The sequence below is a fragment of the Acinonyx jubatus genome, chromosome X (assembly GCF_027475565.1).
Source record: "Acinonyx jubatus isolate Ajub_Pintada_27869175 chromosome X, VMU_Ajub_asm_v1.0, whole genome shotgun sequence".
NCBI lineage: Eukaryota > Metazoa > Chordata > Mammalia > Carnivora > Felidae > Acinonyx > Acinonyx jubatus.
The window spans coordinates 12,997,835-13,012,115 of NC_069389.1; positions in this window are offsets into that span (position 1 = coordinate 12,997,835).

Here is a 14,281-nt window from a genome sequence, read left to right on the forward strand (position 1 = left end):
CAGCACAGAGACTGATGCGGGGCTCAAACCCACAAACCGTGAGATCATGACCTGAGCCAAAATCAAGAGTCAGATGCTTAACTGACTGAGACCACTAGGCACCCCATGTGTAATTGCATTTATATGAAATATTCAGAATAGGTAAATCCATAGAGACAGAACAAGGATTGCTCATTGGGGGAGGGAATGGGGAGAAATTGCTTAATGACTACAGGGATGATGGGAATGTTCTGGAACTAGATAGAGGTGGTGGTGACATGACGTTGTGTATGTATCAAATGCCAGTGAATTGTTCACTGTAAAATGGCTACTTTTGTCTACTCCTGAACCCAAGACTACTGTATGTTAACTAAGTTGAATTTAAACAAAAAAAATCATAATAAAATGGCTACTTTTATGCAAATTTCACCTTAATAAATTTAAAAATATATAGCAGATACATTATGTATGTATTTTATATCTAATATGTGTATTATATATTAGTTGTGTATCATATATCTAAAATATATCCCTGAGACAGTAAATTTGAAAACAGACTGGACATTGGATTAGATGAAAAATTATTGTTAGAAATTTAGCATTGATGGGGCACCTGGGTGGCTCAGTCGGTTAAGCATCTGACTTCAGGTCATGATCTCGCGGTTTCCGAGTTCAAGCCCCACATCGGGCTCCGTGCTGACAGCTGGAGCCTGGAGCCTGCTTCGAATTCTGTGTCTTCCTCTCTCTCTGCCCCTCCCCTGCTCACTCGCTCTCTCCTCTCAAAAATAAATAAACATTAAAAAATTAAAAAAAAAGAAATTTAGCATTGATAATGACACTGTGAATATGTCCCTCTGCCCTTTGGGTCACTCAGACCCCTCTGCCAGGACTCCCCTCCCTAGTCTTCCCCATGATCCAGCCACTGACACCACTATAGCCACCTTGAGCCGAGGGCCTCCAGGACCCCAGGCGGCCAGAAGTTGACGACCTGTGCTGAGCCTTAAGCTCCCCTCTCAGAACTTCACACCCGCCTGTCCAGGTGCCTTGGTTCTTCTGGGCCAGCTGCTCTCCATTAGGCCCTGCCAATGGGACGTGCTGGAGAGAGGACCTGTTTCTAGTTTTGTCCCCATCAATTTCACCTGGCTGTCGTTAGTTTCAACGGGAGCAGCTAATTCCCATTTGCAGCTTTTCCCTGAGAGACCCCGGTATCGACAGCGCCCCCCTCATCGGAGGTGCGGACCCCCCTCCACGCTGGTCACCCCAGTACTTCCAACTTCTTCTCTGTTTCCTCCAGTCCTAGGAGCAATAGCTGTTTCCGGCAAGTGCGACCTCAGGGTTCCCTTTTCCCTCTCCAATATGTGGATGAATCATCTTCACATTAAATTTGATCTGTGACATAACTGTCTTGTTGAAATTGGTAACCGAATGTGGCTAATGGGACGCACTGCAGCTGCAGACTAACAAGCACAGGTGCAGCTTTTTACCCAGAACTTTTTCCTTTGCCTTTATTTTTTTTTAAGTTTATTTATTTCTGAGAGAGCGTGGGCACACACGAGAGCAGGGGAGGGGCAGGGAGAGAGAGAGAATCCCAGGGCAGAGCCTGACAGGGGCTCGAATTCACTGCGATACCATGACCCAAGCCAAAATCAAGAGTCAGCCGCTTAACCCACTGTGCCCCTCTTTTGCTTTTAAATTTCCGAGTCTCCTCCGTCAGGGAGGCGGATTTGAGGCTAACTCTCTTGTCCTTTGGTCGTCTCTCGAATAAGCCCCTTTCCTGCTGCATACTCAATGTCTCTGATCCGGCTTTGTTGTGCGTCAGGCAGAGGGGCTTGGGTTTGGTTACAAATTTGGCAAGCCAGCGGGGAGCTCCGTGCCCATGGTTCCTCGGGGCCCCGCGCCGGTAACAGGAGTCTGGTGAAGAGTCTCAGCAGCTGCCTAGATCTTTGTCCTCGGGACTCCCCAGGGCCCCACCCCGATTGAGCACGGCTGACCCGAAGCACCTAATCTAAGTCTTGCGGTTTGGAAATGGTTTTGAGGTTTGGCCTGGACAGACTTCTCTTGATGAGTACTTTGTGTGACATGAGCTTCTTCCTCCCGTTTGGCTTGGCTCTCTTAGTCTTCTTCCTCTCATTTGCTTGCCTCCACATAAGGGGTTTGGTTCTCCTAGCCTCCTTTTCTTGTATGCTTAAAAAAAAGGCTAGAGGGGCGCCTGGGTGGCTCAATCGGTTAAGCATCTGACTTGGGCTCGGGTCATGATCTCGCAGTTCATGAGTTCGGGTCATGACCTCGCAGTTCATGAGTTCCCGCCCCACGCTGACAGCTCAGAACCTGCTTCCCTCTCTCTCTCTCTGCCCCTCCCCCCCCCCCACTCATTCTCACTCTCAAAAATAAACATTTATTTAAAAAAAAATTTTTTTTTAAGGCTAGAGAGGAAGCCATTTGGTTCAGTGACATGCCAACTTTTCAGGGAGGAACCAATGCTCATAGAGCTACTCTGGGCTTTATTTGGTTTGCTTCTTGCTGCATCTTTTGGTGTCTTTGCATGAAACTGGCCATGGTGTAAGTGGAAAATGGGAAATGACAATTTGATCCCTGCATGCAACCCTTTGGGCTGTATTCTCCAAAATTGGGCAACAGTTTTGGGTTTTTTTGTTTGTTTGTTTTTTGTTTTTTTGCAATGCTGCTTGGCTAGATATTTGCTAGACTCTGGAGAAAAATGACCAATTAACAGATCCATAAATTATAATACCATCTTGCAACTAGATTTGTTTTGGAAGAGAGAGATACTGAGAAATTGGGCCTTTAAGATTTTGTTTGCATCTTGTGTATCCATATATGTGTCCATGTATATTGTAAACGTGAGATCTTTTTCTCTACCTCCTGATGGTATTGCTAAAATTAATTTGTAAAAGAGCTCTATTTAGTTGGTTTAAAGGCAAATACTTGTAAGAATTGGGAATTTAAAAACAATTTTTTAATGTTTATTTTTTGAAGGAGAGAGAGAGCGTGTGCGAGTGAGCATGAGCAGGGGAGGGGCAGAGAGAGAAAGGGAGACACAGAATCTGAAGCAGGCTCCAGGCTCTGGGCTGTCAGCACAGAGCCCGATGCGGGGCTCAAACCCATGGACCATGAGATCATGACCTGAGTCAAAGTCAGATGCTCAACCGACTGAGCCACCCAGGCACCCCAAGAATTGGGAATTTTAAAACTCAGATAGTTTTCAAGTTCACATGATGTTGGGAAACACTTGGCATTAAAGCTAATTTAAGGTTGTTGGTTTAATTAAAATGGACATGTATTTAGAATTATCAGCATTAAATGTAAAAGTTCATGGGGTGCCTGGGTGGCTCAGTCGTTTGAGCGTCCAACTCTTGATTTTGGTTCAGGTCATGATCCCAGGATTGTTGGATAGAGCCCCACCTCTGGCTCCTCACTGAGCATGGAGCCTGCTTAAGATTCTCTCTGTTTTCCCCTCTGCCCCTCTCCCCTACTTGCCCTCTCTATCCCTCTCTCTCTAAAATAAGAAAAAAAAATTTAAATCAATGTAAAAGTTCATGTTATCTCCATTGCAAAATTTGTCAGAAAAGGAAAAAAAAAGCTTAGAGCTTTGTCTACTGCTTCATGAAGTTTTTTGGGTCATCTAAGACAAAGCAGTAAGGGAAACAACTCTGTATGAAAGGAAAGTGAGACTGGTTAAAGAGGGAAAACTTAGAGCAAAATTTAAACATAAAAAAGGAAAGTTGTAGAAGGCTTGTGAGAAGGGAATCTTTGGTAAGGAATTTTGTACACGGCTTGGACTAAGGTTATAGAGAATGAGCATGGAGAAAAGTTTCTTAGGGAGTGATCAACACCTGGGGAAGAGAAGGGAGAGTAAAAGGGCAAGATGAGGTGAAAGTTGAGCAGTGATGAAACATTAACAGAAGGCTTAGCTGATTCTCAGCAGTTGCAAAAGTTGGACTACCCTTCAGAACCATCCAAAATGGGGGCAAAAGGGTTGGGCTTCCAGTCATTGGATGTGACCACCTGGGAAGAAGCCATGGCCTTCCAGTTATTGGATGTGACCACCTAGGAAGAGGGCATGGCCTTCATGAGGCAGCAGTCTTCAGCCAAGGCAGTCCCTGACAGCCTTGGAGAGTTGAGGATGGTTAGCAGTCTCCCCACAGCTGAGAGTCCTCCATATCATAGCATCCACAACTCAGATCCATGCAGTGCCCTGGACATTCTTGTCAAAGTAACTGTGTGTCAACATGGGAGGAGACACAGAGGGAAAAAAGAGATGGCAGAAAGTCATTAAAAATTCGTCTTGGAATAAGAGTTTTAATATCCAGTACACTGTACGAGATTGGGATTTGGTTTTCTTCTCTGTTAAAATGACAGTTTTTTGAGGTTATTGGTCTGAATTGTAAGCCAAGGTCATTATCTTTAATCTGTCTAGAAAAACAAAATTTGTACATGTTGTCTTTATTAGGTCTCTGATTAAACTGAGGTTTCTAATTTTCTCCCATTATCTTGAAATCATTGAGAACTAAGCTAGCCCTTTTTTCCAGAAGACCTGCAAACTGAGGCTAGAAAACTTGAAGTAAACTTCAGAGAAAATGGCCACACTAGCCCATGTTTGCCTGTTGCTGCGTGGGCCACTCAGATCACTGGAACAAGTTTATTCCTGCGTCCTGATTTGATGGGTCCGCCACTGGAAATTCCAGACCTTGAGATAATCATCGATGGGAGCAGCTTTATGGATCAGGGACAACAAAGAGCTAGATGGAGTGGTGACCCATCAGCTATGGTCCAATGCCAAGGACACCCCAAATTGTTTGACTCTCAAGGGAATAATCGGGGAGACCAATGCGCCAACCTGGCAGTCTGTACAAAGACTCCAAAACCATCTATAATGGCGTTAGTACTGGACAGAGACTTAATTAAGTATCTGCCCCAATATTCCTGGGAGAGTCTCAGGAGAGCTAAAGAATGGGGATTTGGATACGATGCTGGCACTAAAGACAGCTGGAAATATAATGAATCCTTATCCTGGTTACCATATTCACCAAAACCCATCATGGGTGAGATGCTACTCTTCAGTGGATCCAGAAGTATTTGGTGGGTCCCAGTCTTCAAAGAACAATTCCGAAATAAGACATTTATGTTAAAAGTAATCCTAAGACTGGGTCCCCACCAGTTCTAAAAGGTATATAACTTAGAGGCACCAAACCTGGAGAAGACTGACAGACTAGACCATGATGCCAAAAACAGGTAATTTTTTTTTAAAGTAAACTCTATGCCCAACATGGGGCTTGAACTCATGACCCCGAGATCAAGTTGCATGTTCTAGTGACTGAGCCAGCCAGGCACACCCAAAACAGGTAATTTTTATATTTGTTAGAGTTTGTAGACAACTTTACAAGTTGGGTTAAAGCTTTTCGCTGCTGTTCAGAGAAGGCCTCAGAAGTTGTCAAACACCGTTAAGCAGAATCATTCCCAGGTTTGGATTGCTGCTAATAGTTGAGAGGGACAATGGGGTGGCAATTGTGGTCCAAGTCACACAAGCAATGTCCAATGCCTGGGGCACCCAGTGGATATTACATCCTCCCTAAAAACCCCCAACCAACTGGAAAAACAAAACAAAACAAAAATGAACTTTGGTCAAGATGCCAGGACACCAACTCAAATTGGGAAAAAGCCTTGCCTGCTGCTCTGCTCCAGCTAAGAGTGGCCTGTAGAAGTCGGCTTGGTTTAAGCTCCTCTGAAATGTTACATAGAAGACTGTTTCTACACCCCTTTCATGACTCAGGAGTTCCCGATGGGGCTCACCTTAGGGAATCGGATACTATCAGATATATCCTGAGCCGGGTGGCTCAGTCAGTTGAGCATCAGACTCTTGATTCCGGCTCAGGTTGTGATCCCAGGCTTGTGGAATTGAGCCCCGTGTCAGGCTCGGTGCTGAGCATGCAGCCTGCTTAAGATTCTCTCTCTCTCCCTCTGCCCCCTTCCTCACTCATGCTCTCTGTCTCTAAAAAAAAAAAAAAAAAAAAAAAAAAAAAAAAATATATATATATATATATATATATATATATATATATATATATATATATATCAGATATGTTCAATAGGTTTGCTTCCAGCAGGTCGATGAGCCCCGCATATGGGCCCTTGTACTGCCTGAATCCTGGAGACTTGGTGCTATTAAAAACCTGGAAGAGAAAGTGCCCAGAGGACCGGCTCCAACCTCGTTAGATAGGACCTTATAAGGTGCTGTTGACCACCCATTCTTGAGTGACACTAAAGGGAATTAAGCTGTGGCTTCCTCACGCAGGTTCCTTCCACCCTCAGCAAGGAGAACACCAAAAAGAACACTGCTTGGACCAGCAAGGCTCTGACAAACCTGAACCTACTATTCAGGAGAGCTGCTCTGAAGACATGAATCGAGGGTCACTTGGCTGGCTCAGTTGCTGGAGCGTGCGACTCTTGATCTCTGGGTTGTAAGTTCAAGCCCCATGTTGGGTGTAGAGATTACTTAAATGAACACTAAAAAGTTTTTTTTAATAAAGTACAGCTGCAACTTTTTCATTGGCCTTTAAATTCCCCTGACTCTCCTTTAGGGAGGTGTATTTGAGTCTTGCTCTCCTGTCTCATTTGGCTACCTCTCAAACCCTTTCCTTGCTGCACACTCCATATCTCAGTGACTCTTTGTGCATCCGGCAGGTGAACTTGGGTTTGGTTACATTGTTACATTCTTTTGGCAAAAGAGGACTGATGCATCACCTGCAGACAGTGATATTTGCTTTATAGTTTGTTGTTATGTCTGAAATATTTCATTTACTTTTATTTTACCACTTAGCAACAAACAATATAAGGAAGCTAGGAAAAAATCTGACAAAAGACGTACATGCGATGTAAAGAGATATTAAATAACACTTAAATAAATGGGAAGATATACTGTATTCATGCATGGAAAGACAAATATTCCTGAAGATGCCACTCTTCTCCAAATTAGATCTTGGAGGGAGACCTGGAATATGTAATTTATCATCCAAGGAAAATTTTAAATTGGGGCTCTTAGACCAATTTTGGAAAACATTGAAAAGAAATAATATTTCAGGTAGAATATTTTCTCAAGGAAAAGTTGATATTTATACAGGGATTTTTAAAAAGATTTTGTCTTTAAGTAATCTCTATACCCAATGTGGGGCTTGAACTTACTATCCTGAGATCAAAAGTCGCATGCTCCACTGATCGAGCCAGTGGGCTCCTCTATATGGTGACTTTTAATAGAGCCTAACCCATGAATGTTTTGTGCTCTTTATTGTCTTTATATATGTAGTTTCCATTTCTTTGGAAGTATATAATTAAAGCTGAGACTTGGGGAAATCAGAACAAAAATTCATGAATGCCTATACTCAAATGTGCAATATATGTATTTGAGTTCTTGAAACGCATGTACTCTCCCAATATTCCAGACATGATAAGAATTTTGGAAGTATCCACCTCCTGCTGGAGCTGGCTCCCCAGTGTGTGCCGGTCTGACAGTACACTCCGTGACCTGCCATCAATATGCTTGAGCAATCCGGGTATAAAGTAAAATCATTGCCTAAATCTTTTAGCCTCTGCCAGCAATGTGGAAGTGTATAGCAAATCCTGCAATTGGCCGAATTCCTATAAGCACCAAAATCAGGGTTAGCTCGCAAGGATGGTATTGGGTAATCGAATTAAACAATAAGCTCTCTGTTCTATGACAAGGCAGATACTCCTTCCACTGCCTCCAGCCCCAGTAGTATCCAACAAACATGAAATTTAACTCTTTTTTTAAAAATGTTTATTTATTTTTGAGAGAGAGACAGACAGACTGTGAGCGGGGGAGGGACAGAGAGGGAGACACAGAATCCACAGCAGGCTCCAGGCTCTGAGCTCTCAGCACAGAGCTCGACGCGGGGCTCGAACTCACAAACCATGAGATCATGACCTGAGCCCAAGTTGGACGCTTAACCAACTGAGCCACCCAGGTGCCACATGAAATTTAACTGTTGATGAAGTAATACTCTTGGTGGCTTTATAGGCTACTAGGAGCGTTTCTTTCTCTGAAAATACTGAGGTGGACTAGTTAAACTGGCATGGTTAATTTAACTCCCGTTGACCCTTTAAGACACAGCTTAGATGTTACCTTAAACCTTCCTTAGATCTTTTTACCACCAGTAGAAAATAACCCTCAAGAAGTTCCTTTGCAATACTTGTATCTTATGAATTACATCATTTGTGTATGTCACTGTCTAGTATTGGCCTGGGAGCCCTTATTCTAAACTGTGGTATGGCCAGTGTCTAATAAAGAGCTCAGAATGTAGTAGGTGGGGGAAGTGTTGCTACCAGGAGACTCCCCAAGACGTTGCACAAAGGAATACCACTTTGGGGGATTGAGGGTTTGGTCTTCATCTGTACAGGTTCAGAAAAATGAGGGATCAGGACATTTTATCTATTCAGAGGCTCTTTTTCTCAAGTATGTAATGGGAGCTTTCTCTCAGTGTGACATTCTACTGGGCACTGGTAATACAGGAGTTTGATGGGCACAATCCTCACCCTCACTTCATTTACCACCTGGTTGCGGGAAAGAGTCAATTAAGCCTTTATACTGCAGAGTGGGGCTGACTCGGGATGAGTAGTACAGCCTGACAGGGATGGATAACGTGGTGCATCTAAGACACTCTGGGCACCAGAGAGGCTTCCCGGAGGGACCACTCGCAATACGTTCTTTCCAGAACACAGCTCTTGGGCCTGATTTACAAAGTCAAAATGTCCCTTTATTAACAATAAGCAATGGAAGTGGTTCCCTGAATGGAAATGCACACATATTTACATTCACTCTCTGTAGTCAGATCCACAGAGGGAGCCAGATTCTAATGGTAAAGTTGTTTGGCAAGACATCAACACAGTTTTCCCTGTTCAAAGACATTTGGATGATGGGGCCACCATCCCCACACTAGGAGTTAGGCTTGTGAATAGGGCCATTATTTTTGAAGTTCTCTTTTTTGACTAGGATTCTCTCTCCCCCCCAAACATTGCCTAGATGGTTTTATGAGCCAGGCTTTCCTGACTCTCCCTTTTCTAGGTTTCTATTCTTCTTCTTCTCTTTTTTAATGTTTAGTTATTTTTGAGAGAGAGAGAGAGAGGGACAGAGCACAAACGGGACGGGCAGAGAGAGAGGCAGATACAGAATCCAAAACAGGCTCCAGGCTCTGAGCTGTCAGCACAGAGCCTGACGCGGGGCTTCAACTCACGAACCGAACCGTGAGATCATGACCTAAGCCGAAGCCGGAAGCTTAAAGGACTGAGCCACCCAGGCGCCCCTAGGTTTCTATTCTTCTAACAGACACACTGCTTCTCTAGATTTGTCAATACTTTTGATTATGTTATAGAGTATTGTTGGGGAAGAAAAATTTCCCTCTATCCTTCAACATTGCTCTAGGTAGTCTAAGAATCAAACTGACAAAAGACAGATTAACAGAAAAGAATATTTAATTACGTATGTACATGGAATCCACACAGACATGAGAGGCAAAATGAAGTGTAAAGGTCCTCCAGAACTAAGGAGAAGTGGGTAGGGGTCTGGGACCACAAAGGGAAGGAAAGCAACTTACCCAAAGATGAAAGAGTAAATGTTTGGTAAACGGATGTTTGCTGGGCCACTCAAACAATGGGACACAAAGAGGAATTTGGTCAAACAGGCTTGCTGGGTTCCTTCTTGTCTACCATACCTAGTCCACAGTATAATATAGTTATCTACTGTGCCAGCTCTCTTTCTGGAGCAGGCCCTCTATGTTCTCTTAGGCAGTTAGGGGAAGTTCAGAGTTTCTTCCTGAGTATTTTTGGGCTTTGGTTATTTTTAGCTTGAAATAATCTGCATACTAAAGTGGCACATTTTGGGGCAGTCTGGCCTTGGCCCTTACAGTATGATGAGGTCTGTAATTTACTGTCGTCAAGAGGTGTGGTCTTAGTAGCCTCTCTGTGTGTGTTGCATTAAATTATGGGCTAGCAATGACTCTGCTCAGGACTTTACACACCACAGGTGGTCAGCTGTATCAATCAGAGAGTCCATATGCCATATTATACCTACAGATGCTTCTGTCAGCCACAGCTCAAGCCAACAGCTTTGCTAGGTAGCAAAATGAAGGTTAGAAATTGGTTTTCATTGGTGGAATTAGTAGTTTATTAGCTAGTATAACAGGTGAGAGAGATGGGCTCGAATTGGTGAAATCAATGATATTGAAGACATGTGTATTGTTTAGAATACGTGAGACTGTCCTCAACATTGCAATGACAGGGTATAAGAACCTAACAAGTTGGAAGCCTGTTTCCTTAGGGATAATACTGTAGGCTAAACCTCCAAATGGCCCTGTGTCCAGCTATGAACTCTAAGGGTTCCAGTTCCCTGATAATGTCTATGAGGCCAACAGAATCCCTGCTCTGTAATAGTGGTGAGTCTGTCTTGAGTGCCTTGCATGGTTATCAGAGTATGTGAAACAACAGAGAGCTGGGGCATTACTGGGACATAAAAACTGTTTTGTGCCACAGAATCATGGCTGTTTCATAAACATCTGAATAAATGGGCCCATATTTAAGTTATATACATAGCCCTTAGGGCACCTGGTGAGAATACCCCCTAACCAAGGAGGAACTTGTGACCTTCACTTTCCTGGCAGGCACAGTTTTGTTTTGTTTTTTTAATGTTTAGTTATTTTTGAGAGAGCGCATGCACGGAGGAAGGGGCAGAGAGAGAGGAGGACAGAGGATATGAAGCAGGCTCTGAGCTGACAGCAGTGAGCCCGATGAGGGGCTTGAGCTCATGAATCATGAGATCATGACCTGAGCTGAAGTTAGATGCTTAACTGAGCCACCTAGGTGCTTCAAGGTATGCACAATTCTTTTAAAAGAATTTTTTTTAATGTTTATTTATTTTTGAGACAGAGAGAGACAGAGCATGAGTGGAGGAGGGGAGAGAGAGAGAGAGAGAGAGAGAGAGAGAGAGAGACAGAATCCGAAGAAGGCTATAGGCTCTGAGCTGTCAGCACAGAGCCCGACGCAGGGCTTGAACTCATGAGCTGTGAGACCATGACCTGAGCTGAAGTCGGACACCCAACCGACTGAGCCACCCAGGTGCCCAAAGGTAGGCACAATTCTTAACAGACGACAATTCCTTGAGCAAATGTGAAAATAATTAATGAAGACAGAATACGGGGTGCCTTTTTAAGACTCAGAAAGAAAAAAATGATGGCCCCTGAAAACCTAAAATATAACCCCAACAATAGATCCCAGCAAAGTGCTTCATAGAGCTTTCGACTAAGGCTTGCCAGTGACCCTTTTGAAGACATTTAAGATAAAAATCGAAACAAAGAAAGGGTATATGAAAAACAATCAGGTTAGTCTGACCCAAGGAATATGAGAATGATCCAAGACCTAAAGGGCCAGGCAGAAGCTATTTGTCTCACCAGTGTTGAAAGCTATGCATCACCTCTGCTATGCTATATTCCTTAGAAGCCACTTTCTAAGCCTGGCCCACACCCAAGAGGAGGGGAATCAAACTCCACCTTTTGAAGAAAGGAGCATCAAAGAACTGTGAACAGATTTAAAAACCACCATTGCCTACATTAAAGATGTTATAGGTCCTCTAAAATTCATATTTCTCTCAGGAGCAGTAATAGCTATGTTTCTCTTGAGCAACCACTTTGTTTTTATGTTACAGTGTTGTGAATCACTCTGTAAATTGTATTTTCCTCTTTTTTCAGCTGTCAAGAAGCTCAAAATAAAAATTTGGCTCACCTCCAGCTTGTGTACAAGACCTCAAGGCATGTGTTCTATGGATTCAAGTCACCCATGACTTCATCTTCTTTTTCCTTTCCTACTTTCACTCTCATTTCCCTCCCCCCACTTTTATACTTACGAATGAATGAATCACATGATATAGATCTATACATCTACATACACACATGTGTTGTGGCATATGGTGTATATGTTTACAAGCAACCTAAATCCCTTTTGAAATAAGAACATGTATAAATAAAATAAAGACAATATTTTTCATCTTTTAAGACTTGAGGTAAGTTAGTTCTTTTGTTTTCTTTCTTTCTTTTTAATGTTTATTTATTTTTGAAAGAGAGAGAGAGAGAGAGAGGGAGGGGCAGGGAGGGGCAGAGAGGGGGAGACTGAAGATTCCTAGCAGGCTCTGTGCTGACAGCAGAGAACCTGATGTAGGGCTCGAACTCCCGAACTGTGAGATCATGACCTGAGCCGAGGTCAGACACCTAACTGACTGAGCCACCCAGGAGCCCCTTGTTTTCTTAACAAAGATAATTACTGACTTTCCCCCCATACATATACTCAAACAATACAGAAAACCATGAAGTAAAAATACTTCCAAATCTCACCACCCAGGGAAACACATTATTAACATTTCGGTCAATATCCTTCTAACTATCTGTTTATAAACATACAGGCAATTCTACACAAATGGATTTTTTTATTGAAGTATCACTGACACACAATGTTATATTAGTTTCAAGTGTACAATAGAATGGTTTGACAAGTCTATACATTTATGCTATGCTCACCACAAGTCACCATACAGTGCTGTTACAATACCAATGACTATATTCCTATGCTGTACCTTTCATTCCTGTGACTTAATTCATTCCATGACTGAAAGCCTGTACCTCTCACTCCCCTTCACTCCTTTTGCCCATCACCCACCCCTCCCAAATGGAATTTTAAAAAATGTTTATTTATTTATTTTGAGAGAGAGAGAGTGTGTGTGTGCACAAGTAGGGGGAAGGGCAGAGAGAGAGGGAGAGAGAGAATCCCAAGTAGGCTCTGCACTGTCAGCACAGAGCCCCACGTGGGGCTGGCCCCCACGAACTGTGAGATCATGACATGAGCCGAAATCACGAGTCAGATGCTTAACCAACTGAGCCACCCAGGCACCCCTGGAATGTTTTTTTGTTTTTTAAGTAAGCTTTACAGCCAACATGGGGTTTGAACTCACTATCTGGAGGTCAAGAGTTGCATATTCTACTGACTTAGCCAGCCAGGAGCCCCTGGAATTTTTATTTTATTTTTAAAAAATTATTTTTTTAAGTTTGTTTATTTATTTAGAGAGAGCGCAAGCAGGAGAGAGGCAGAAAGAGGGAGAGAAAGAATACCAAGCAGAGCTCTATCTCAAGAAATTTGAGGTCACGACCTGAACGGAAATCAAGAGCTGGCACCTTAACTGACTGAGCCACCCAGGCGCTCCTGGAATTTTTTTTTTTTAAAGCTCACTATGCTATGTATATTTTCTAGGTCATATTTTAAAAATGTTGATCATTCTTAGTAGCTGCATGGTGTTCTATTGTACCATAATTTAACTACTGTGCATTTTAACATTCCATTCCCTGAACAGGTTTGAAAAAGCATTACCCACACATTTATTATGCATCTTGCTGGGAACTTTACCTTTAAGAAGGTGAGGCATGGTGGCTGAGACCATCAGCTTTATATAGAATCTGGGTATGAGTTCATTATCTACTGCTCTAGTTTTGAAATCTCAAAGCTGGACTGAGGTGTTCTGCCCATGAAAGAAAATACAGGTACTTTTCCCCAAATTTACAGAAATAATTAAAATTCATAGATGGAATTTCCACAATATTGAAATTTACTCTCAGGTCTATTACTAAATTTTTAGCGTCTGATACCACTGTTTTGTATTCAACTCTAATAAAAAATGGTAAAGGATTTACACAAATTTTCATAATGAGTTAATTATCAGAATTTCATGACGGTCTGTGACTTTCAGCAACTCGGTCCTTAGAGATCTGGTTCCATCAGATGGAAACAGGGAATATTTCTGAGCAAAACTGCACCTCCCGCCCCAATCCTGTCAAGAAAATAAAATCGATTCGGCAAACTCCATTTGTTTAAAAATTTCAATAACGAAACCACTAGCGGAGAAAATAGGATACATTCAACATGTATTAAGTATGGAGAACTGTGTTAGAAGACCGGGCGGTTCAGTCAAGGTGAATAGGACACAGCACCCACCCCGCAGCTCGGGACAGGTAAACAGCTCTGGTAGAAGAGCAGGACTCGGGGCAGGTGTCCCAGCCAGAGACCTCAAATTCTGAAAGCTAGTCCATCTCTCCCGCCGCGAAAGTCACGATTTCCCCTTATCCCTAAATAATTTAGCATCAATTCCGAAGAGGAGCAACAGAAACAAAAACACAACAACGTATGCCCACTCAGCTCCCTCCCAAACACTGCAATATTTCTAAACTTTTCCCTCAGGATA